Raw genomic sequence first — 24,836 nt, forward strand, 5'->3', positions numbered from 1 at the left:
AAAGAGTCTCGCTGCATTCCCCATTGGTATGCAGTGTCCCACAAGGGGTGATTCTTTCCCCTATGCTGTTTAATAACTATTTGTGCCCCCTCACCCAGCTGGCCTGATGTTTCGGGCTGGGGTGTCATCAATATGCTGATGACACCCAGCTATATCTGTTCATGGACGGCTGACCGGGGCTTTGGAGACTGGTTAAGACAGAGCCAGTTGAAGTTAAATCCATCAAAGAAGGAGGTCCTGTGCCTGGATGGGGGTGGGTGGGATGAGAGTGGGAACACAACTTGCCCTGCCCGAGGAAGGCCACCTTCAGCTTAACACCAGTCCCAATGGTGAAGAGTCTGGGTATGACACTGGATGCCTCGTTATCCATGGAGGCCCAAGTCATGAATGTTGCCAGGTCAGCATTTTTCCATTTTCACCAGATCAGGCAACTATCTCTCCCCCCAACCTAGCCACAGTGACCCATGCAATGGTCACCTCCAGGTTGGATTACTGCAACTTGCTCTATGCTGGGCTGTTCTTGAACCTGATCCGGAAACTCCAGCTGGTCCAGGAACACCGTTAAGAGCACACATACATCAAGTGATCTACCACCTGCACTGGCTTCCAGGGGAGGGCGGGATAGAAGCCCACTAAATAAATAAATAAATAAATAGAAGAGAGGACTACATGGTCAGGAATACTTTGACGAACAGTGCCTGGAAGAGAAACGAGAGACTTCCTAGCAGGCAGGAACAGAAATGTCAGCCACTGGAAGCAGGCTGCACTCCATCAGGTCTTGGAGAAGAACCACTGAATGTACTTCCAAGGACAGTGTTTTCATAGTGAACCTGTTATTTATTTATTTATTTACTTAAAACATTTATTAGTTGCCTTTCTTCCTTAAGGAGCTCAAGGCAGCTTACAATATAAATAAAATACATTAAAAACGTAAAAACTGAAATTTAAAATTCTGTACTGTTAATAAACTTAAGCAAATGCAGTCCTAGATAAAACTGTCTTTGACTGCCTCCTAAAGATTGGAAGTAAGGGGGCCCGGTGCACCTCCCTGTGGAAGTTGTCCCGTAATTGGCATGAGCCCCATAATTGTGGGGCTGCCACTGAAAAGACCCTCTCTCATGTACCCACCAAACAAGCTTCTTTGACTGGTGGGACAGTCCTGGGCAGGAATATATATGGGAGAGGACAGTCCTTCAGATATCCTGGTCCCAAGCCAGGTGGGGCTTTAACCCTCAACTGCATATTAGGTAAACTCTACTCCACAAAGTGGACATGCATAATCAGATGGAGCCTATGCTTCTCTGCTCCCTACAGTTAAAATATACATACGCACAGTCAGAAATGGAAACCCACTAGAAACCCTTCCAGGGCCATCTATGTCAGGTGTCTCCAGCAGGTAACTCGTCAGTAACCGATAGCTCGCCAGCTGCTGCAGCCCCAAAATGACCTAGGAAAAGATTGCAAGAAGATCCGCTCTAGGCTTTTTAAAAAGCTCTCTGTTTCAGAGTCCCTTTTCCCTCTGAGCTGCTGCCTTCATTGCTGGTGCTTATGCTAAGCCATGTTCTGTTTCTAGGACAGAATAGGCTGGGCCAGTGGGGAGTGTCTTGAGATAGTTTTCATTACTCAGAATTCAGTCTCCTTAAAGAAAAGGTTGGCACCCCTGATCTATGAAACCATAAAATATCAAGAAGCAACAGAGTTGTATGTCTTAGAACTAAACCACCAAACAAAGCGGACAGTAGATCTAAGATCCAATACTGCAGTCCTCAACACTGCTTTTGAGAGTCCCGCCCGGGGGGGGGGGGGATTGGACTGGCACTGATAAAACTGTACAATCATAGTCTGAAAGTTCTGAAAATGCAATTTAAGACCAGAACCATGGACAGGCAATGCTCACCAAAGGTTTGATTTTCAGCACCTGCCAGGCAGATGGACTGGCACCCCCGTCCCCAGGGCTTTGTTTTCTTCACAGACAAAAAAAAAGGAGAAGGGTGAAAGAGAGACCTTGCTCAGAGAACAGTGGCCTCTTAGAAGCAAAACAGTAACAGCGGTGGCAAGTGAATGAAGAATCCAGCATTTCTCTCTTTCCAGGATCATTCAGGTCCCATAGAACCTCTTTAAGAACAGAGGGTGAATCTCCCAATTCAATACGGCCAGATGGCCCATTATCTCCACAACTTAGCTCAGCCTTCGCACTGTAGAGCCTTCACATTAGCCCGTCTAAATGTTTTCCCTTCAAAAATGCTCTCAGGTTGGTTTAATAAAATCCCCCTACAAGAAAGGTTATGTTCTTGTCCTTTAAAATCTGTGGATTCAATATATCATAGTATTCTTGACTGTCAGTTTCACTCAGCCATATGCAAAGAATTGTTGTCATCTTTATTTCCTCCTAATTTTAGTTCTAGTAGGGAAAAAGCTATTCAGTATCTACTAAAGGATACTAATCCTAATATTACAGCTTTAGTGGCCAAGTTTCTTGCCGAAGCAGTCAAAGTTAGATCTACTCTCATAAAGGAATGATTCATATTGTTTATTATGTTCCTAAATATCCATACTGTGTTATTGTATATCTATGTATCTTACTGCTATGTGAACAAAACAAAAATAGCTGGTAATCAAAATCCATGGGAAGAAAAGCATGTAAAGAGGCAGGCAATTAGAAGCTAGGTCTACTTAAAATGAAGTCTCATCTCAAAGTTGTTCAAGGCAATAACAACACTCATCTTCCTCTTTTGACACTGACTTGCGTAAATATTTCTCATTCTCCAGGAGAAACAGGGCTACCAATACCCTGAGGCACCACAAAGAATAATGGGTTGGATCTAGATTAACTTTATGCAAGGCACTTTTGTCAGTGAAGTGGTACATTCCTGCCTCCCCCTCCCACTGCAGCTGACTGGTCTCCCCCAAATGCTGCCTGAGTGATGGGCCCCCCTCAGAAACAGCATGAGAGGTAGACCAGGAGCCTGCAGCAAGAAGAGGAATTGCTGGAAATTACCCCACCCTGGCCTGCTAACAGATCTCATCAGATCTCAGAATCTAAACAGGATCTGCCCTAGTTAGAAATTGGATGGGAGAGCACCAAGGAAGTCCAGAGTCACTACGCAGAGGCAGGAAAAGGCAAACCACCTCTGAACGTCTCTTGCTTTGATCACCATAAGTTGGCTTGAACACACTTCCCCCCACGATCTGTTAGCAGAAAATTTAGTCTGGATCCAACCCACTGAATCCACCAATTGAAAGGGGATGCCTAAAGTCAGATGAAATCACAACAGGAAGCTGAACCATCCTGAAAACAGGACTGAGCATTTCAGCCTTGATCTTCCCATCTTGCTTTGGAGGCTTCCTTTAGGACTCACCCAGGTATCTTCACTTAAGGTACCTGCTTACAGGGTTAAACTACAGTGGCTGCAGCAGCAGCAGCATTTCACATACAACCCAACCAGATGTGATGTGGATGATCCATGATCAGGAACTCCTTTTAAACACACATACCTACAGACCCCAAAGCATCTACAGCTGTCTTTTTGTTCTCCTTGAAGTTACCAGCCTGTGGGGCAAGAGGGTGGGGGGTCACCAAATTTTAGTAAGACGAAAGGATTAACACACTCCCTCCCCAACATTACTTGCCTGATCAGATTAGCTTTGCATTTAAAACACACACACACAATATCCTATCATGGTTCTCTTTTGTCATGTCGAGCTTAAATGATTTAAATGTCTGCATAAGGGTTTGGGACAGCCAAGATAATGTTGGACACTCTTGAGAGAACTGAAGGACTTATACATTTTTGTTACTAAAGATAAACATTTGACATTCAGGAAAAAAACCTCTAGGGAGCAGTTGCAGAGTGTGTTTTGCAATTAGGCAGTTATCTACAGGAAGTGCGTAAAAAATTAATAAGTAACTCTGTAACCCATATAGTTGAGAACTGGCAAACTTCCCTTTCTGCTCAATGAAGAGATCCATAACACTCAAAAACTTGCTCAGTCCTTCAAAGTTGACTGGGGGGTGGGGGTGGAGAAATCACTTCTTCTGGAAAAGACAGTCAGGAGGCAGCCAAGAAATTCTGCCCGGCTCTAGATCAAGATAGGTCGCCATGTTAGTCTGTCTGTAGCTGTAGAAAAGAGCAAGAGTCCGGGAGCACCTGAAAGACTAATAAAATTGGTGGCAGGGGAGGTGCTTCTGTGAGTCACTGCTCACTTCTTCATCAAGTGCCTCTCCTCCATTTTATCACAACAACAACCCTGTGAGGTAGGTTAAGCTGAGAGTACGTGACTTGCCCACGGTCACCCAGCAAGTATCTATAGCTGACTGAGGATTCGAACCTAAGTCTCCCAGATCCTAGCCTGACGCTCTAAAGACTACACCATGCTGGCCTAGTGGATGAAAGAGTAGAGTGGGAGGAAATGGAATTGTCACACACCTCTCACCCTGATTCAGAATTTTAATGAGACAGGAGGGCTGTCTTGGTTAATATTTGGCAATGTTAGCTGTGCACTTTTCAGTCCCCAGGGAAGAAATGGAAATGTCTGTAACTGCCCAAATGCAGCACTACCTGAAAAAAAATACACCAGTGCTGTTGATACATCACTCTGTTACATAAATTCGTGTAAAAATCAAAATGCAGATCTAATGGAAGCTCTAATACAGAATGCTCAGCTCAGTGGACCACCAGTTTCCAACTAGGCCAGAATGAGGAAATGGCAGATCCTCTACCCCCTGGACCGCTCACTCAGAAAACATCCACCAGCGTCTGATCCTCGCTTATAAACTTCAAATATAGATTGGAATAATATGAAAAACTAGGAGCTGCGGTGGCTCAAGTGGTTAAGACGCTGAACTGCAGGCTGTGGAAGGTCGGTAGTTCAGCAGTTCGAGACCCGAGTGCTGCGTGATGGAGTGAGCTCCCGTCTCTAGTTCCAGCTCCCGCCAACCTAGCAGTTCGAAAGCAAGAAATTGCAAGTAGATAAATAGGGACCGCTTCGGTGGGAAGGTAACAGCGTTCCGTGCGCCTTGCTGTTTAGTCATGCCGGCCACATGACCACGGAAAACGTCTTCGGACAGCGCTGGCTCTTCGGCTTTGAAACGGAGATGAGCACCGCAACCCTAGAGTCGGATTCGACTGGCTTTCCAGCAAGGGAACCTTTACCTTTACCTTTTAATATGAAAAACTACCTCAAAACATTTTCTTTACAAGTTAACTATGCCGTGCCTCCCCCCACCACCACCACCATGAGAAAACAAGAGGAGCAATAATCTTGGTTTATCTGTTCCGCTTCTAGTGGTCTAACTGACAGGAAGCAGACGTGCCGCTATGAAGTACAGCTGGGGGGGAGGGGGGGCTGCCTTCGGGACTGTGTGTTTCTCTTGCATCTGCTATCAAATAGCCCCACGGTATATCCTGGGAGAGCAGCAACAGGCCTGCTTCTCAGGAGAAGAATCCATTCAAACCCACAAGAAGAACACTACCCATTACCAGGGGGTGGGCCCCAGATTAATAAGAGCTACCTACACCCAATATTTTGCTTTTGGGTCTTCTAAAACAGGACATCGGTTCAGAGGGTAGGCGTGCTGCTCTGCAGTAAAACAGCTAGACTGGAGTCCAGGAGCACCTCAAAGACCAACAAGTATTTTGGGACACGAGCTTTCCCTTCAGAGACACAGCGCTACTGAAACTACTGAAAGGAACAATATTTCGCCTTCACGCAAACACTGCTTGCCAGCTGCAACCTATAATGCTTGGCTAGAAAACCAACACAAGTTTATTGTACCAAGGACATTCACCAAACATAAAAAGGGTAGCTACACAAAACAAATGCATCATGTGGTCACAAGCAATTCTGAATTTATAGGGGAAGCTGAAGATCCTGGACTTTTAACCCTGTACAATCATGGCACTCAGATGTAGAGTCCCCTATCCAGTTTCTCAGTTGCATGTTTTCAAGAAGGATGCCAAGTTGGGAATACAAGATCCACACAGGCATTCCCTAAATCAGCTATGTATATCTACAAGAGAATCCTAGGCATTCTGAAGAATCAAAATGGGGGCTGGGGGAATCAAGGGATGCATGAAACCCAGGGATTAGAATACCTTTTTATCGTCCATTAACCGTCCTGATGAAAGAGTACTTCCTCTGTGTGGGCATTCTGAGGATTTCATTTCTAATTGCAAATCTACTCCTCTTCCTCAAATATCTATGCAATTCACTAAAGATCCCCGGGGGGGGGGGGCGCCACACACGGGAATATTAGGATAAAGCTTAGGAAAATGAAGAATGTTTTTATTCCAAAAAATTTATCCTAATACTTGTTCCCAAAGCTATTTGTGCACAGATACAGATAAAATTTTAACAGCCAGGCAAACATCTAAAGGCCACTTCTGCAAATAGTGTGGGAGGAGGAGTGTGTCTGCCATTAGAGGAACTGAAACTTTTGAGAAGCTTGCTCTATGTTTCCATTCAGAATACTGTGCATCAGTCAATACGTAGTCTCAGTTTGCACTTTGTGAATAATAATAATAATAATAATAATAATAATAATAATAAATGCTGTGCTCACCTTAGGATTTCTTTCCACAACCTCAAATTCCAACAATGCGTATAGAAGGCAATTTACACGTAACGTATTTGTTCAATTGACTACTTATCTTGCAAAATTTGTCTTATCCCAGAATTAAAGCTATTTTGGTACAGGCCCAACAGCTGAGGTAAGGAGGAATTGGGAGGGGGGCATAAGGAACCCTGAGAGCAATCATTTGTAAGTGGGCGGGGGATAAAGTAGGCTGCCCCTGCCCTGCAGAAGCGTGTTCTTTTGGTGGTTTTGGACCTTACAGCCAACGTTACCCATGCACTCTGATTATGAATATTATAACAAAGGGGCAGTCTGGTTGGTAAACCAGTACAGTGTGCTATTTCTTGCCCCCAATGAACCCGTCTTTGATGTCACCACACCTAACATCTCAGTACTTCTTCCAAAAACTTCTGCAAAAAACATTTTCACTTCATCAAAGATCCTTTTTTCTCTATACATCAGTCATTGGAGGGGCCACTGTGGCTCAGAGGTTAAGACGCTGAGCTGCAGACCTTCCGGCAGTTCAAGACCCGAGTGTGCCGCGTGACGGAGGGAGCTCCCGTCTCTGGCCCTAGCTCCTGCCAGCCTAGCAGTTTGAAAACAAGAAATTGCAAGTAGATAAAAAGGTACCGCTTCGGTGGGAAGGTAACAGCGTTCCGTGCGCCTCAGGCGGCCACATGACCATGGGAACATCTTCGGACAGCGCTGGCTCTTCAGCTTGGAAACGGAGATGAGCACCACGCCCTAGAGTCGGATTCGACTGGCTTTTGAGCAAGGGAAACTTTTACCTTTATTGGTCATTGCCCAAACACATATGTTATTAGCCTATCTGCATATAAAACGGTTATTCAAAATATAGTTCTGCCTTGCACAGGTTAGCTATGCAGACAGATTCAGGTAGGTAGCCATGTTAGTCTGTAGCAGCGGAACAAAAGTTGAATCTAGTAGGATCTTAAAGACGAACAAAATTTCCCAGGTTATAAGCTTCTGTGAGACGAGCCTCACTTTTGAAGTTCTGCCTGCCTCTTGAAAACTTTCCACAATTAGGAAGAATACATCTGCCCATCAAACTCCAATTCTGATATATTTATTTACTTCACTATGTTTTCCCCCAGAATTAAACCCAAACAAATGGTAGCCATATAAGCTAAGCTTGTTATTCCTGTTTGGTCCTTGAATTTGTTAAACATCATTATGGTGAATGATAATTTGTATGGAGGGGTAACTTCCATTTCAATGTATCTGAAGAAGTGTGCGTGCACACGAAACCTTATCTCGCCTTATATATATCTGAGTTTTCGTGTCCCTCTTGCCTGAATGTTCCACATGCCCCCGCAGCCTTTCACTCCCTGATGTGTCACTCACCAGGGGCCTCTACCCATTGGTGGCTGCATTGCCTGAGTCACGCCCTTCCCTTTCATCTTGCACTATGATGGAGGACGACGGAGGTTTCGACTGGGACGGAAGCAAAGCTGCACCACTTGAAACAAACCCTCGCTCCAGCCTTCAACGGGCTGCTTAGGGGGGGGGGGGGGAAGGGAAGCCCAGCCAGGAGGCCCCTTTCGTCACCCAGGCACCCTGCCTGTCCCTCACCCGCTGCTTGAGTGCAATCTCGCAGCCACACACATACACCCCGCATGGAGCAACGCCCGCGCAGACCTCTGGCCCCTGCCCCGGCTGCTGCTTCCCTTTCCTCAGCCACCCACACTCCCGCTTTCACAGAGAGCCACTTCTGGGGGGGGGGGGCACCAGCGGGACACCACCGAAGCTCCTCTGCCAGCAATGTCAATCTCCTCCCGGCCCGGCCCCAAAAGCGCCACTTCTTCACTCGGAGCGGCCAGCCTTGGAGCACGCCTGGCAACTCATGCTAAAAAGACTCCTCAAGCCTGGGCCACTCGCCCACAGCCTATTTCTAGAGCTCGTTGTCTCCATTTCCACAATGGGCCTTCTTCTAGTCCCTTGAATAAAACTTTGTTGGTCTTAAAGGTGCCACTGGACTCAAACTTTGCTTCCAAAAATCTTGTTAGTCTCTAAGGTGCTACTGGACTCAAACCTAGCTGCTCTACTGCAGACCAACACGACTACCTCTGAAACAATCTTCACTTGTGCTTGCCACCTATTTTTTCCTTGTGACGTTTATACAACACAGCTGAAAAACACATCACAGCTAAAGCTAAATCGAAAACAAAGAGTACCACTGCATTCAGATATTGCACGGGGGCCGCAATTACACTCCAAACACAGCTTGTTTGTCCTGCCTGCACACCCTTCTCACTTCTCCCCCCACCCCACACACACACTACGCAGAGCTCAAAAACAAGCTCTTGGGCCACAGGAACTCAGGTAGCTGGACTTTGTTTGTCCCCATGAGCTGGGACTCAGCCCTGGTTTAGAATCCTGACTTGTGGAAGGCAGGCAAGCTTCAACTCAGCCCAAGGGGCTGCATTCAGACTTCACAGATAACAGGACTTTGCTTTCAGAGTTTCTGCACTCCACCCAAGTGGGGGGAGGGTACTCACACAGGCATAACAAGCAAGCCGCAATCGGGCCCATCAAGGCAAACTTGAGTTTAATTGCAGCGTAGGGTGATATCTGAACACAGGTGGGGGCTTAAGGAGAGGCAGAGAGCTATACTGGCATTTAGAACTTTTTCTGAATTTGGCACACTGTACACCCAGGTAGGTGTCTCTTAAATTTTCTGAAAAACAATGATTAAACGTTTGAAAAGACCCTAAATGGGTTCAAGATAGGCTATGTGATGCTCAGCATAAATTAAGTAATAGGCCCTGCAGTCCGACAGGTGGCCATAAAATTTATGCAACCACATTCTATACAGCACTGTCAGAATGAAGTGATAACTATGATCCACCCCACCCCCATAACAAAATACTGCAGCTTAAGTTCTGGGAAAATATAATACCCCATGTGACCTAATGCATGCGAGATCCGTAAATAATGCCCTAAAAGTTTGTGAATTGTGTAAATAGTTCTTGACAGACAGCCAAGGGGCTTGGATGGGGAGGGATGTCTGTAAGACAAGCAGAGTGACAGATTGAGAGAGAGAAAAAGAGAAGTGTTCTGAATGGAAAAGGGGATGCGAGAGGTTATATCAGAGAGGCTGACGATAGAAAGGAGAGAACAGGGCAGAGGTCAGGAAAGAATATCATCATCAGAAGGGCTGGCTGGGTAGACAGGGATTTGTAAAGTGAGGCACTCAGAAAAAAAGTATTACTGATAAGATGGTGAAGGTTTATTGTTGTGTCTTTTCCAAATTTTCCTTTGGTTGATTTATATTTCCCCAATATTGGGCTGGAGGTTGAGAGAAGCAACTGAATATTCTGAACCCTATAAAACTCTTCAAATAAAGTTTGTTTTTATGGTAAAGGTAAAGGTTTCCCTTGCTTGAAAGCTAATCAAATCCGACTCTAGGGGGCGGTGATCATCTCTGTTTTCAGGCCAAAGCCCCAGCGCTGTCCAAAGACGTTCTTGTAGTCATGCGGCCAGCATGACTAAACGTCGAGGCGCACAGAATGACTAGATGCTGAGGCACACGGAACGCTGTTCCCTTCCCACCGAAGCAGTACCTATTTATCTACTTGCCGTTTCTTGCTTTTGAACTGCTAGGTTGGCAGGAGCTGGGGCCAGAGACAGGAGCTCACTCCGTTTCACGGCACTCAGGTCTCGAACTGCCGAACTACCGACCTTCCAGTCTGCAGCTCATAAATATTGTGTGCTCACCAATTCTTCACCTCAGATTGTTTCAGAAGTAACATTCATGCTAGTTGGTCTTTGTTACCAGAAAGTGCGTGGGGATCCAAAGTGATCCTGGTAGCATGGTCACATGGTATTTATTTACTTCATTTATAGTCCAGCCTTCTCCCCAGGAGGACTGAAGGTGGCTTACATTTTCCCTGCTCTGGGATTCAGAGGATTAGTGCCTCTGAATGTGGAGGTTCCTCTCAGCCACCATGGCTAGTAGAGAAGAGAAGAGATTGGATTTATACCCCGCCCTTCACTACCCAAAGGTGACTCAGAGCGGCTTACAAACTCCTCTCCCTTCCCCTCCCCACAACAGGCACCCTGTGAGGCAGGTGGGGCTGAGAGAGCTCTTGACAGAAACTGCTCTTTTTTCAAGAACAGCTCTTATCAGAACTACGGCTTGCCCAAGGTCATCCAGCCAGGTGCAAGTGGATAGTGGGGAATCAAACCCAGTTCTCCCAGATTAGAGTCCGCGCACTTAACCACTACACCAAACTGGCTCTTTGATAGACCTCTCCCCCCTTTTCAAGCTGTTTATTCCTGTGGCCATCACTACATCCTCTGGCAATGAATTCCACATTTTCATCACTCTCTGTGTAAAGCAGTATTTCCTTTTGTCCATTCTGAACCTATTGATAATCTGGAGATGCCCTCAGTACTATCTACTCATCAAGCTTTCCTGGCCCGACCCATCCCAAGACCAAAAAAACTAAAACCATACATAGATTTTAAGAGTCTTGTTCTGCTTTCCTGATTTAGCATGGACCACCAAAAGCTGGTTTACACATTAAAGTTTTACACATCCAACATATCTTTATATCCTGGCAAACAGCCAGTAGAAAGGAGTTCCACACCCCTGCTTCAATCATCAAGGCCATTTATATTCAAACTTAAAATACCTTACTGGAATAATCAAGGATTCTTCCCGAATATAAGAGAAAGCAAAGTTCTGGTTGATTGGAACAGATCTTAATCTAATTCATCTGGCTCCCAAGTAGAGGTTTTCCCAAGAATTATCCATATGTGTTTAAGAATTTTTCATATATAACTTTGCCAGATTTGTTCATATTATGTTTTTGGATCTAAAATTTAAAGCACTGACCATACAAGTCTCAGCAGGGCGACTAGTTCTTTTCCAAGTGCCGGCTTCTGCCTTGGAGGCCGTAAACCACAGCCCTCCACAAGGGAGCACACAGGGCACAGATTTGTGCATCAAAAGTGAGTGGGGTCTTTCTAAAGCAGGCTTTTTGTTGTTCAGTCGCACAGTCCAGTCCGACTCTCCGCGACCCCATGGACCAGATCACGCCAGGCCTTCCTGTCTTCCGCCGCCCTCTGAAGTTGGCTCAATTTCATGTTGGTTGCATCTATGACTCTAACCATCTCATCCTTTGCCGTCCCCGTCTTCTTTGACCTTCAACCTTTCCCAGCATCAGGGCCTTCTTTTCCAGTGAGTGCTCCCTTCTCATTTGGTGGCCAAAGTATCTGAGGTTCAATTTCTTATCTGGCCTTCCAGGGAACAGTCAGGGTTGATTTCTTTTAGGATTGACTGATTTGATCTTTTTGCAGTCCAAGGGACTCTCAAGAGTCTTCTCCAGCCCCATAGTTCAAAAGAAACAATTCTTCGGCGCTCGGCCTTCCTCATAGTCCAACTCTCGCAGCCATACATGACTACTGGGAATACCATTGCTTTGACCATGCGGACTTTTGTTGGCAGGGTGATGTCTCTACTTTTTATCATGCTGTATAGGTTCGCCATCACTTTCCTCCCAAGGAGCAGGCGTCCTTTAATTTCATGGCAGGCTGCCCTCATTCAAACGAAAAGGTTTTTCATGGATGCAACAGCAGCAGCTGCCACGGGAGGATCAGGGGATCTCATAAGCATCCAAGTTTGCAGTTCCATTTCCCCTTTAAGCGTTTCCTTCTCTTTATTCTTCCTTCTCCCCCCCCTTTCCCAAGGCTTTCCTTGGTTTTCTTTCCATTCCTCTTTTGCAAAGTGTGGCAAACATTTGGGTTTTAGCTCCACCATCTGGGGCTGCCATTTTGCGGCAGAGCTCACCACCACCACCCTCAAAATTCCAAAGGCACCCACTGGCTCAAAAAGGTTGGGGGTCCTTGCCTTAAACCTTTGTAATGTATCCAGTTCCGACTGCGTGGCCAGCTTTGGCTCCACGCGGTCAAGCGCAAACGTCGAGCTTTGCTCAGAGGAACAATGGACTATGCAGATCCTAGCCCGCGCCTATCCGAGGGCTAGGCTCCCGGCCGAGAGCCTATGGAACTCTCGGCCACTGTAAATAACCTATTGGGAAGTGGGGGGGGGTGTTCTGGATGGTGGTTTCACGGGGCATATAAGCCGGCCTGCGAGCCGACTAAGGTTGTCTTGTTCTGTTCTAAATAAAGTACATTAAGCTGAAATCACTCGTCCGTCTGCGTACTTTTCAACCTTACAACTTACTTCTAGCCTGAGGACCATTATAAACATATTTTAGGTTACTAGACATCTTACTAGACACTCACTGGAGAAGACCCTGATGCTGGGAAAGATTGAAGGTCAAAGAAGACGGGGACGGCAAAGGATGAGATGGTTAGACAGTGTCATAGATGCAACGAACATGAAATTGAGAAAACTTCAGAGGACAGCGGAAGACAGGAAGACCTGGCGTGATCTGGTCCATGGGGTCGCAAAGAGTCAGACTCGACTGTATGACTGAACAACAACAACAACAAGAAGACATCTTATGCTCTGGGTTTTTTGTATGTTGGGTTTTTATGTAAGGTAAAAGTTTCCCTTGCTCGAAAGCTAGTCAAATCTGACTCTAGGGGGCGGTGCTCATCACCGTTTCCAAGCTGAAGAGCCAGCGCTGTCTGAAGACATTTCCAAGGCCATGTGGTCGGCGTGACTAGATGCTGAGGCACACAGAACGCTGTTACCTTACCAACAAAGCAGTACCTATTTATCTACTTGCAATTTCTTGCTTTCGAACTGCTAGGTTGGCAGGAGCTGGGGGCAGAGACAGGAGCACACTCCATCCCGCAGCACTAGGGTCCCAAACTGCCACGCTACAGACCTTCTGCTCTATAGCTCAGTGTCTTAACCTCTGAGCCACTGCAGCCCCTGGGTTTTTATGTAGGACTTACCAAATCCCAGGCACCAGGTCATCATATTGCCTAGAAATTTCATTGTGGCACCTAGTTTCTTCAGCAATTATTTTATTGCAGTGTCTCTGAGTGATCCTCCTCAGAAGTACAAAGTTTATCATTTCACATCAGAATATGTTTTGCTGTATAAACATAAAAATGCATATACATGAAATTCCTGTCACTGCTTGCTTATATGTTGATTGGCTCCAGTGTTCCAGTAAATGGAGTTTTTTAATACAATAATGAAATACTGAGAAATTGTGAAGAAGTTAGGGTTAGAGATCAGCTTTCTGTTGTGATGATGACAAAGTTACACCTAAATTTTATTCATATACAACACTTTTGTCATTGCTTTAATAAAGTCATGACCATCAGTAAAGAGTTTAGGATTAAATTCTGTGGCAGCAATAATTAGAAAATACAAGGCAACCTGCAAGGACTTGTGGGGGGGGGGATCTCATTCCCCCTCCCTCATTATTCCCTCTTTCCATTCTGGGAAAGCCCCTGCAACCTCTTCTCCTTTCCTGCTTCCTTCTCTCTTCTACCAGTTAACCTATCTTTATCTGCCTGCCATGCTTTCCCACCTTTCCTCCCCCAACAGCCTTTCCCTGGGAAAACTCTGTGTGGTGCCAGCTGCCAGGCTGGGCCCAGGTGTAGTGGGAACCTGCAAAGACACCTCACTCTTATCTGCCTACACTATTGGTTCTTTTCCTACTCCTGACAGTCCCTGTATCCTCACTTTTCCCTGCTTCCTTTTCTCCTTCCTGCCCACCTGCCACCCTATATTTATTTATTTCATTTATACCCCACCTTTCTCCACAATAGGGACCTAAGGTAGCTTACATTTTTCTCTCCTCCACTTTATCCTCACAACAATCTTTTGAGGTAAATTAGGCTGAGACTGTATGACTGGCCCAAGATCACCCAGTGAGCTTCCACAGCAGAGTGGTGTGGAACTTTGGTCTCCCAGAGAGAAGAGAAGAAGAAGAGATTGGATTTATACCCCGCCCTTCACTATCCAAAGGTGTCTCAGAGTGACTTACAAACTCCTTTCTGTTCCCCTCCCCACAACAGACACCCTGTGAGCTCTGACAGAAACTGCTCTTTTTCAAGAACAGCTCTTGTCAGAACTATGGCTTGCCCAAGGTCATTCAGCAGGTGCAAGTGGAGAAGTGGGGAATCAAACCTGGTTCTCCCAGATTAGAGTCCGTGCACTTAACCACTACACCAAACTCATCTGAGCCGCAATAACTACATTACATTGGCTTTTATGGAGAGGCTGTTGAACAGTAGCAAGCAGCCTGTTCTGCGTTAGTCATGCAAGTTGCATGGTGTTAAGCTGTTCGGTGGTTACTGATAGTTGCAATGAGTCCTCCTTCAAAAGCCAAAACAGCCATAGAAAGAGCCCTGCCCCCTACACCTGTCTTTACTGACAGAAACCTAGGCTTGAATGCTGGCAATACTGTCACTGATGGCATCCATTTCTTAAAGCTACAGATAAGCATTCCTTTTCTCATTCAGGGGGTTAACCCCCCCCCCAATTTTTTATTTATTTAGATTTCAGATTTTTTTGCAAACTTGGGTGTTTTTGAGGTTTGTAGAAAGATATGACTTGTCTCTTCATGGCTCCCATCTTTCAATTTCAGCATCCACAGATTTGACCACATTGGAAATTAGATACATTGATGGTCATAATATAGTCAAAACAAAATCCAGAGGTTAAAAAATAGGCCTTGCTCTTAATTTTTTGGGCTGGCTCCCAGAGCCAAAGGAAATTTGCCATCGTCTGTTTTAAATGGTTTGATTTTACATTTTTATGTTACCTTGTTTTATTTTGTGAGCCACCTCAAACAGATCTCTGAAGAACAAAGTTTGACTCCAGGGATACCTTTAAGACCAACAAAGTTTAATTCTGGGTATAAGCTTTTTTTGGTCTTAAAGGTGCCCCTGGACTCAAACTTTGTTCTGTGGCTTCAGACCAACATGGCAACCCACCTGAACAGAACTCTGAAGAGACAGCATATACATGCAAGAAAAAGGAGGATCAGGATGCAAGTTAGTGATATTGCCCAATACGTGATATTACCCATTGTTCCAGGAAAGCAGACAAGACTACTGTAGAGTGTGGCCTGTGATTGGTGGTTCCCACCTTGAATCAGCCACTGCTGGAAGAACTGGAGGACAGATCACCTGTGGACCTCCCTAAGACCTGAGCCTCGTGCTAGGAACCCTACCTTCTCCATCTTTCTCTGCAGCCTCTGCACTCCTGTCTCAGCACCCAGGTAGACGCCAAGAGGAGAGCAAGCTGGCCACAGAGGAGAATAAAAGCACCAGCACTATGGCAGCTGCCCAGGAAAAGAGCAAGCTGAGTACAGCACAGTGATGATGCTTTTACTCCCCTTTCTCCACGGCCAGCTTGTTTTCCTCCAGGTGCCCTTAGCAATCGCATCCTTTCACCTGAGTTGCTGTGCCCCATCCCAAGGAGAGAGCAAGAAGACAGACAGGGAGGGAGCGGGCACACAGGCCTCCCACTGTAGGACCTAGCTGGCTCGGCTTGGGAAGAGAGCTTTCACAATTCCGCTGGCTAGCTGAGAGCAGCCTTCTGCAGCGGGAGGCCTGAGCACCCTTTATTGCCCTCACTGCCTTCTCTCTCTCCTGGGTTCAAGGCAGAGTATTCTAGGCCGTCGCACTCTTACTGCAAGCCTCCTCGTGCCAGAGGCAGAACAAGAGGATAGCAAGGAAGCCTCTCAAGCCCTCCAGGAAGGGGAAGGCAGGAGGTGCTTCTTAGAAACTGGGATAATTTCATTATTAATATCAACTCATGATAAAAATGTTTTCACATTCGTAATACAGCACAACTCAATACAACACAACTTTTTCATTATTGTATAAAGGCTGTGGAGACCTAAGGGGTCTGTGCATGAGGCTGCATTGAAATATGCATCGGAATGAAGTGGTAGAACGGGGTGCAGGCAGCGCTCTTGAATGGCAACCCGCAAAACAAAACTTCTTGCAAGCGGAAGACGACGGAGAGAGGTTCTTCTAGCTACTCATCTTCTGCAATGCTAGAATTCAATTTGAATGCGACTTCTAACACAGGGAAGCCTTTTGAATTTTAGCATCCAGCTTAGAAGAGAATTCTGGATAACTTGAAAGCTTGCACACTGTTTTGTGTCAAAAGTCTCACTCCAGATACACAACAGCTGGCTAAACTTCAACTCTGGATGGGAGAGGTACTGTGGTAATTTAAAAGGTCACGGTTATATACTTAATATTAATAGTTAGATTATTTTGTGTGTTTCGTGGGGTGGTACACAGGGCAAACAGTAGTCATGTGGCTCTTCTGGCTGATGGCAATCGTGAACGTGGCTCTCCATAAGCCATGGAGTGAGTACCACTGATGAAAGTACGTAGAACACAGCATGATGAAAACTGCTGCTCGAGGTAACTGCCGAAGCGCAGAAGCGCTAAGGGTGGTGGCTAAGGTTTTTTACAAAGTACCTCAAGGGGTGTGTCTGTGCGCACATGTGGGGAGGGGGAAGACTTGGGTAGGGATGCTGCAGGCAACGTTCTTCTCCATATTTTCAGTTATGAGCTTCAAAACCAACAATTGTCCTTTCATCCTTGGATACATTATTCTATTTGGACAATTGTTCCAACTTTTATTCCCTCCTCCCCACGAACGGGCTCAGGGCAGATCAGAACAACAATATAAAATAATATAAAAACAGTATAAATTAAAACAGGTAGTGCCATCAATTAAAGTGCAGTAGTCTCAGAAGCTGGAGCCCCTGGGCCACTAAAAATCTGCTCCGTCTGGGCCACATAGAGATGGAGAGCTTCAGCAAGGAAGACCAACTTCACCTTCTGGGCCGGCACAAGTGATGCGTTGTCCAAGGTTGGAAGCCTGATTTCCGACTCAAACACAAACACGGCTCAGGTACAGGACCTCCGTCTTCACTGGATGAAGTTTCAGCTGGCTCTACTGCAACCACCCAGCCACGGCCTCCAGTGCCCTGGCCAAGTCCTCTGGGGCAGAGCCTGGGCAGCTGTCCAACAAGAGATAGAGCTGGGTGACATCTGCATATTGGTGACAGCCCAGCCAAAACCCTTGGACCAACTGGGCGAGGGGGTGCATGTCCCTCCGGCACTCCACATTCAAGTGCCAGCCTCTGCCCCTGACCACTGAGAAAGGAGGAAAACCATTGTAAGGCAGTCCCACGAACTCCTATGATAGTGAGGTGGTGGGTCATATGATCGTAGTCGACTGTTCCCAACACTACCGTTAGATCTAAAAGCAACTGCCCCAATCCAGGTATCTTTGGAGGTCATCTGTGAGGGTAACCAGCACTGTCTCCATCCCATGGCCAAGGCTGAAACTGGACTGGAATGGATCAAGGATGGATGCGTCATCCTCTCAACTACCTTACCCAAGAACAAAAGACTTGAAACTGGGCGGTAGTTGGCCAGGACCGCAGGGTCCAGTCAGTGATGGTTTCTTTAAGAGCGGACGAACCACTGTTTCCTTCAACTCCACTAGTAAAGTCCCAGAGGAGAGGGACAAGTTGATAATTTCTCCCGGTGGGACCCAAATGCCATCCCTGCAGGCTTTAACCAGCCAAGATGGTCACGGGTCGAGGAGGCAAGTGGTTGGCTTCACAGCTGTTTGAAAATAGTCATGGAACATTGTTTTTATACACGACATCAACTGCGAGATTATCATATGCCAAGAACTGGAAATCTTTGAAAATACCCACAGTAGAAGAATGGTTGTTGTTAAAAATATTAGAATTCGCCGAGATGGCTAAACTTACTTCTCCGATTAGAGAAAAGGCCATATCTACATTTATGGCTAACTGGCAACTTTTTATTGACTTTTTGCATGAAAAAGAAAAAAAATCAATTGATGACTTGTGGATTTGATGATTAAGGAGATTTTTAAATAACAGAAATGTAAGAAGAAGTGTTGAGGTAATTTTGTTGTTTAGTGTAAGTAACTGTCTCATAATTTTAGACTTAATATTAAGTAATTGTATTTGTGTCATCAAGAAATTTTGAAAGTTTTACTGGTATATTTCTTTGACTTTTTCTTGGTTTTTTCTTTTTCCTTTACTATTTAAAAAAAGATAAATTATTCTGTAAACACTGTTGAATGTAGCAGTTTCATGGTATCAAGACTAGTTTATGGAGTAACAAGGATTGAGGTTCTCTGCAGTATAGCTCTATGAGTGATTAAAGTGTGAGAAGTATATTTTGGAATCTGTTTTACAAACTATGTGGTCAAGCCCAAGAAACAACAAAAGGTCTGCAAATCAGTTAGGGAAGGTGCTTGGGAAACTGCTGCAATGTGGTCTGGATCAATGTCTGGCCAGTCAGTAAGACTATATGCCCCATAAAGAGGAGTTCTGTTTGCCTGAATTTTCATTTGGCCACGTTGGCTTTGAGGCCTGCTGCACTGATTCAGTTTGGTGCTGACAGATTATTTTCATGTTCTCCAGGAGTATTCCCAAATATAATATCATTTAAACAGCAGTGAACTGAACACCCCTCAGGGTCTTGAAGATGAGAGGTGTTGTACATTTTGCATCAAACCTACCGTGTTTGACACTCATGATCAGATCCTGTCAAACACAGATTTGTTCAGCTCAGGCAGAACAAAGGGAAGAGCTACCAGACATGACTGTTCAGAAGCCTTGCTGGGCCCTAACCCTCCAAGGAGGCAGGAATTCTGGAATGGAGAAAATCCGAAGCCAACTGCCAGCTGATCATCTGACAGTCTGCTTCTGACATCCTAGACCCTGGAAATTTGCTACCTGCCAGACTGACTGGGACAGAGCAAAGCCTTACGGGGAGAGGGAGGCAGGAATCAGAACTTGACTCACAGCTGATCAAGCGATCATGTGGCAGTGGGGTTCTGATCCCACCCCCTAAATCCTTGTATTTTGGCAAAGCTGAAACACAGCAGAGTTAGAGATCTGAAGCCCCTAATTTCTGACTTTGCCAATGACTCTGCCCTCCCCTGAGACAGCAATTTTGGGGAGTGGGGGGTGGAGAGACGGGTTAAAACCCACTCCCAGATCAAGTAGGAGTGGGATTCTGATCCACACATGCCCCCAAAATCACTGTGTTTTGTGTGTGTAAAGTGCCATCAAGTCGCAGCCGACTTATGGTGACCTCAGCAAGGGGCTTTCAAGAAATGTTATTAAGAAGTGGTTTGCCAATGCCTTCCTCTGCAGAGTCTTCCTTGGTAGTCTCCCATCCACCTTGCTTAGCTACTGAGATCTGACGAAATCGGGCTACACCATGCCGCCTCCTCTCCCCCACGACGTTTGCGGAAGGCAGAAACACAGATGCACAAACAGAATGCACAGGTCCCTTCAATGGCTGAGAGCAAAAGGAGATTAGTTTGATGGACTACGAGGCAAAGAGTCTCAGTTACCCAGCTTGGCTCCCATTGCTAAGTACCCCTTTTTCCCTGCAAGTATGAAAGACAAATAGGGTTGTCAACTCCTAACTGGGAAATTCTTGGAGATTTGGGGGTGGAGCTTGGAGAAGACAGGGTTTGGGGAGGGGAAGGGCCTCAGTGGGCTATAGTCCCATCCAGTCCACCCTCCAAAGCGGCCATTTCCTCCAGGGGAACTGACCTCTGTCGTCTGGAGATCAGTTGTAATTCCAGGAGATCTCCAGGCCCCCTTTGGAGACTGGCAACAAACTATGTCTGGGCCTACCACAAAGAAAACGGTTTGCTACGGCGTCTGAATGTGGCCAGTGTCGTATCAGGCAACCGAGTCACTAGTTCAGTCCCAAAGAAGGCCCGTAGCCAGGATGTTTTTTGTTCAGAGGCATTTAAATTTTTAAGGGGGCAGTTAAATTACAGTTAATTAAATTAATCTGAATGCCTGTCTTTAAAGGGAGAGGATCAAGCCTGTTTCTAGCCCTTCCTTTCAAGGGACGAGGCAGCGAGTGCATCCAGTTCCTAGGGGGAAAACTGCCCAGAGGGCATTTCATGGCCTTCAGAAGACATTTAAATGCTTTTTGAGTCTCCTCCCACAGGGCAAGAAAACTTAAAAGGGCACCTTCAATACATCTCCAACCCACCCCTCTTTGTGCTAGCCTAGTACCACCTAGGTCATGTGGGTCTAGGATATCAGAAGCAGACTGTCAGATGATTGGGGGATCAGCTGGTCAAAAATAAAGTTTCTGGCTTTTGTGGGTGAGGCTTTTAATTAGGGGGGCAGAGCCCTGAAATGCCCCACTGTAGCTATGGGCCTGGTCCCAAAGTTTAATTTTTTAACCATTAACATGCAGAACTGGTGCATCACTCAGTAAGTCACAAGAGGCCCAAGCCTAACCTTCCTACTATTTCCTGTGCTCTCAGAGGACAATTTCACATCAAAAAAAGCTTTCAGCTCTACAGTTTATAGCCACTGCTGTACCCAAGAACCCTACAAGAGACTTGCTACTATAGTGTGATGACTGCAGGAACACTGCCTTAAGGGTGCTATTTTTTTTCTACAGAACGTTCCATACACTTCTATACTTTTAAGTTTACTTTTAATGTCCCAACAAAAGTCCCAAAGAAAGAACATCAGTTTGCCTGCACTTCTCACAGCAAATCCTTTGCAACTGCAAAGATTTGATCAGATTATAACTGCTGCAGGTGTGTTTGCAGATCATCATATATGAAGCTGCCTTAAATACATTTTTGTAGAAAGGCTGCATGTAAACTCCATAAATATATAACATAAACACTGTCCAGTAATGGGGGACTCACTAGAATTTTAGGGTACTTCCATTGACATATTCCAAGTGAACACTTACCAACAGAAAAATATTATTCATGTCCCATAACAAATAAATAGTAATTATTTATGGAAATGTACAAGATGTACATTTAGGTTTCAAACATGCACAGCTGTTAGTCTTCTTGTATATGGAATTTTGTACATAATCTAATACCGAGTATCAAATGTCTAAAATCCCCCCCTTTTTGGGTGGGGGGCTGCATACACCCACCCACACCTCAGTTTCTAAGTTCTTGAGATGATGGAGGGCACTGTCCACAAGCGGACAATGAACTTTTGCCCTGCACACCTCTTCTCTTCTGTTTGTCTGTTAGGGATTGAGGAATTGTGCTGTTCTGGAACAGCTGCACTCTCCCAAAATGAGCAAATTTGCAACTTATAGATGCTGTTAATGTCCTTGGATGGAGGCTCAGGTATCCTTTGTGGTACACATCGTCCCTAACCAGCTTTGGCTATTGCACCAACTATGACCGCTTTCTGAGAAGCACAATTTGGTCATTGTTATCCTGTTCAGAAGCTTGAATTGGTGCAAAATGTGGCAATTGTTGACCAGTATTAATCAAAGGGAATGCATGTTGCCTGTTTCTCAGAGAAGCCTATTCTCTCCCAGGCCCAATTGAAAAGTGATGATCATGATCTCTAAAGCCCTGAATGGTCTGGGAGCAGGACATCTGTCTGCTCAGTTGTTGTGGTCCTTCTGGAAGCCACTGCTCCAGCCACACCAGCTTCTCTAATGGAGGAAGGCAGCTGCAGGGGACACCACCTTCTTGGTCGTGGCCCTCCTTACCTCAGTTCACAGGGCACGCAGCCTTCCCAGTTTTTGGCATAAGGCCTAAACTCGCCTCTTCTCTCAAGTCATTCTGTTAACTAGCTATTTAAAATCCTCTCCCACTGTGAGTTTGTGTACCTGCTTTTATCATATACGGGATGCTGCTTGAACTGCTGGTTTTGAAGTGCTACTTGCTTTGTGTATGTGTGTATAATAATGCTGTTAGACCTGCTGCTGACTTTACTGTGTTTTTTTTCTTTTTTGTTGTATTTTCAAGCGAGTTTAGAGTATGGTATATAGATGCTTAAAATGAAATAGTCGTATTATGGTCCTTCATCAACTACTAATGCCCATCACTTAGCCTTGTCTTACTTTATGGTACTAAATAAATCCCACTGAGGTCAAACGGAAGGTAACAGAAGCACATTTATTTAAGGTGACTTCTGTTTCACTGAGCCACAGAATAGTCTCAGCACCAGTTACAGGATTCCTCGAACGCCTCAATGTGCAGCAGCACAAGCCAGCAAATAATTAACTACTAATTTTCCCACTACGACTCATTTTGATTTACTTGTTTTATTTACCCAGATGCTTCTTGCACGGATCCTGTTTTATACAGTTCCTTGTCTTTCACTTCCAACAGAGGATCTGAGGGGCTGGAAAGGACAAATTAGTAGTCCTGACTTCCAAACAGCAGCAGTTGTCTCAGTTTGTTATGATTTAGGACAAGACAGTTTGGCACTCCAGTCCTCCAAATACGTTCAGTTGCTCACACCATAAGAACTTAAGGAAAAAATAAATGAAGGCTCTTTATGTTTGCTATGTACATGGGGAGAAGAGGACATCTGCTATTCACCAATCACGATCTGGTAGCCCCACTGGAAGTGAAGAATTAGACGTCCAGCTCTTTGTTTTCAAAAGTACATTATACGGCTTCTAAGACCCAACATGATATGGACTGGTTCAGTCAAGGAAGCCAGAAAGGCCTTCAGTTTGTAAAACCTGAGCAAGGACGTTAATGATGGGATGTTTCTGAGGTCATTCATTTATAGGGTTGCCATAAGTCAGAGGCAACTTGACGGCACATAGCGCACACATGTGCACACACGCAAAGCTAGAAAATACAGCAAAACATTAAACACCAGGAAAGCTGGTAGGGAATGCAACAGTATGAAACTAAGCATGTGTGCTACAACTACCCTCCCCACACACACATACACTGCAGATGTACACTGTGTATCGTGCGGCAACCGCTCTAATACTATAGTAAAACAGTATTCATGCTTGCAGACAACATTCCTGGCCACTGTTCCACTGTCATCTTCTTTTCTGAGAAGTTTGACTGTGTTTTTTAAGTTGTGGGGAAAATAATGAGGCCAGACTCTCTAAGACAAGCTTTCAGCAAAAGATATGTTCAATATTGTCCAAAGCAGGATAAGACAGAAAACCTTATTAACACTCTTAAGGGGGGAAAAAAATTCTGGCCGGCTGAAGCCATGAGGCGAGCAAGTTAAGACTTCTTCCTGTCTCCCCCACACCTGCTACCCCTCAAAACAGCCTCTTAGAATACCATTTCCCCTTCCTAAGCCCAACCTGAGATCTCTGTCAAATGTCGCCACACAAACATCTCTCTGTCACAAAATACATTTTACAAGGTGTCCTAGCCAAACTCCTCAATGGCATCCTTACAGAACTGGGCAGCTATATACTTCTTATTCAATACAACTCATGCTTCCCCACACATTAATTCTTTGAGCATAACATAAAATGGCTTGACTCGGTCTGTCTCAGGCACCACTAATCAAATATCACCCTTTAAGCCCAGCTTCACTTAATAAGGCTTTGATTTTCAGCTGGCCCTTCTAGGCCGTGTTAAACAATATATACAAATTTCATTTATAAAACAGGAGGTATGCGGTTAAAGAGACATATATTTTAGACCTTTTAAAAACAAATAAATAGATAACCAGTTTAGAAGGTTAAAAGGTTAGACTTGAAGTACAAAAATAAACCTCAGACCTGGGTCACCTAAAGTCTAAGGCTTCCTTCCAGCAAAAGCATTCACAGACTACAGCTCACTTCTTCAGATACAACCTGGCTTGCCCTTGTTTCTAGAACAGACCTGGCATTCCACAGCTTATTTCAGTTACATTCTTCCCCACATAGTGAAGTATAAAATACATTCAGGCTTTATTTATCGGTGAACCAATTACGCTCCCATTAATCATTTCCACCTTCCATTCAGGCAAATTGACTGAGCTGCAAAAGAAAGTTTTCAGGGGTTTTCAGCTTTGCGTAACAGGATTTGTTTTCCCAGCAAATGAAACATTTAAGGGCAAAACACAGGATATTACACACTCAATTTCCCTTTCTTCACAGCATACAATCAAGCAAGAGGGCTCAGCTGAATTTATTAACCGAGTCAAATAGCACACAGCCATTTTTGTTTTTAAAATCCAACAGGTACACCTAATCTTCTGTTAGAACAAACACAGCTCATTACAGAAACTTCCCTGAATCAAGTTAATCAAAGATTACCTTGTTCTAAGTTGCTTGTAGGGTCCCAAAAGCCAGACAGTAGAAAGAAATCCAAGAGTTTTGTGCAGTTAAAATGGCTACTGTAGATTGGGGAAGTGGTGTCTGTGCTTCAGTTTATGAGTCATACATGAAACTAAGTGTTTCTCAGAGAGGCACGCCCAGGTTGCTGTGGGCCCAATTACTCCACCAGGTCAAACATGCAAATATTCAGGTAAAGGGGGGGGGGAGGAGAACAACCTGAATCAACCAGCCA

At 45.1% G+C, this 24,836-nt stretch overlaps 1 protein-coding gene and 1 pseudogene across 2 annotated transcripts in view; both read right to left on the reverse strand.

The window, feature by feature from the left end:
• LOC107124397 overlaps positions 1–370 on the reverse strand; it is a 3,501-nt pseudogene extending 3,131 nt beyond the window's left edge.
• ELF1 (E74-like factor 1 (ets domain transcription factor)) overlaps positions 1–24,621 on the reverse strand; it is a 124,936-nt gene extending 100,315 nt beyond the window's left edge. For both annotated transcript variants that reach the window (XM_015427867.1, XM_015427866.1), the window contains exon 1: positions 24,584–24,621. The gene's annotated coding sequence lies outside the window, so the exon portion shown is untranslated. The remainder of the gene's footprint in view (positions 1–24,583) is intronic.
• Between the last annotated feature and the right edge of the window lie 215 nt (positions 24,622–24,836).

This window comes from Gekko japonicus, unplaced genomic scaffold, assembly GCF_001447785.1.
Source record: "Gekko japonicus isolate JY-2015 unplaced genomic scaffold, Gekko_japonicus_V1.1 scaffold694, whole genome shotgun sequence".
NCBI lineage: Eukaryota > Metazoa > Chordata > Lepidosauria > Squamata > Gekkonidae > Gekko > Gekko japonicus.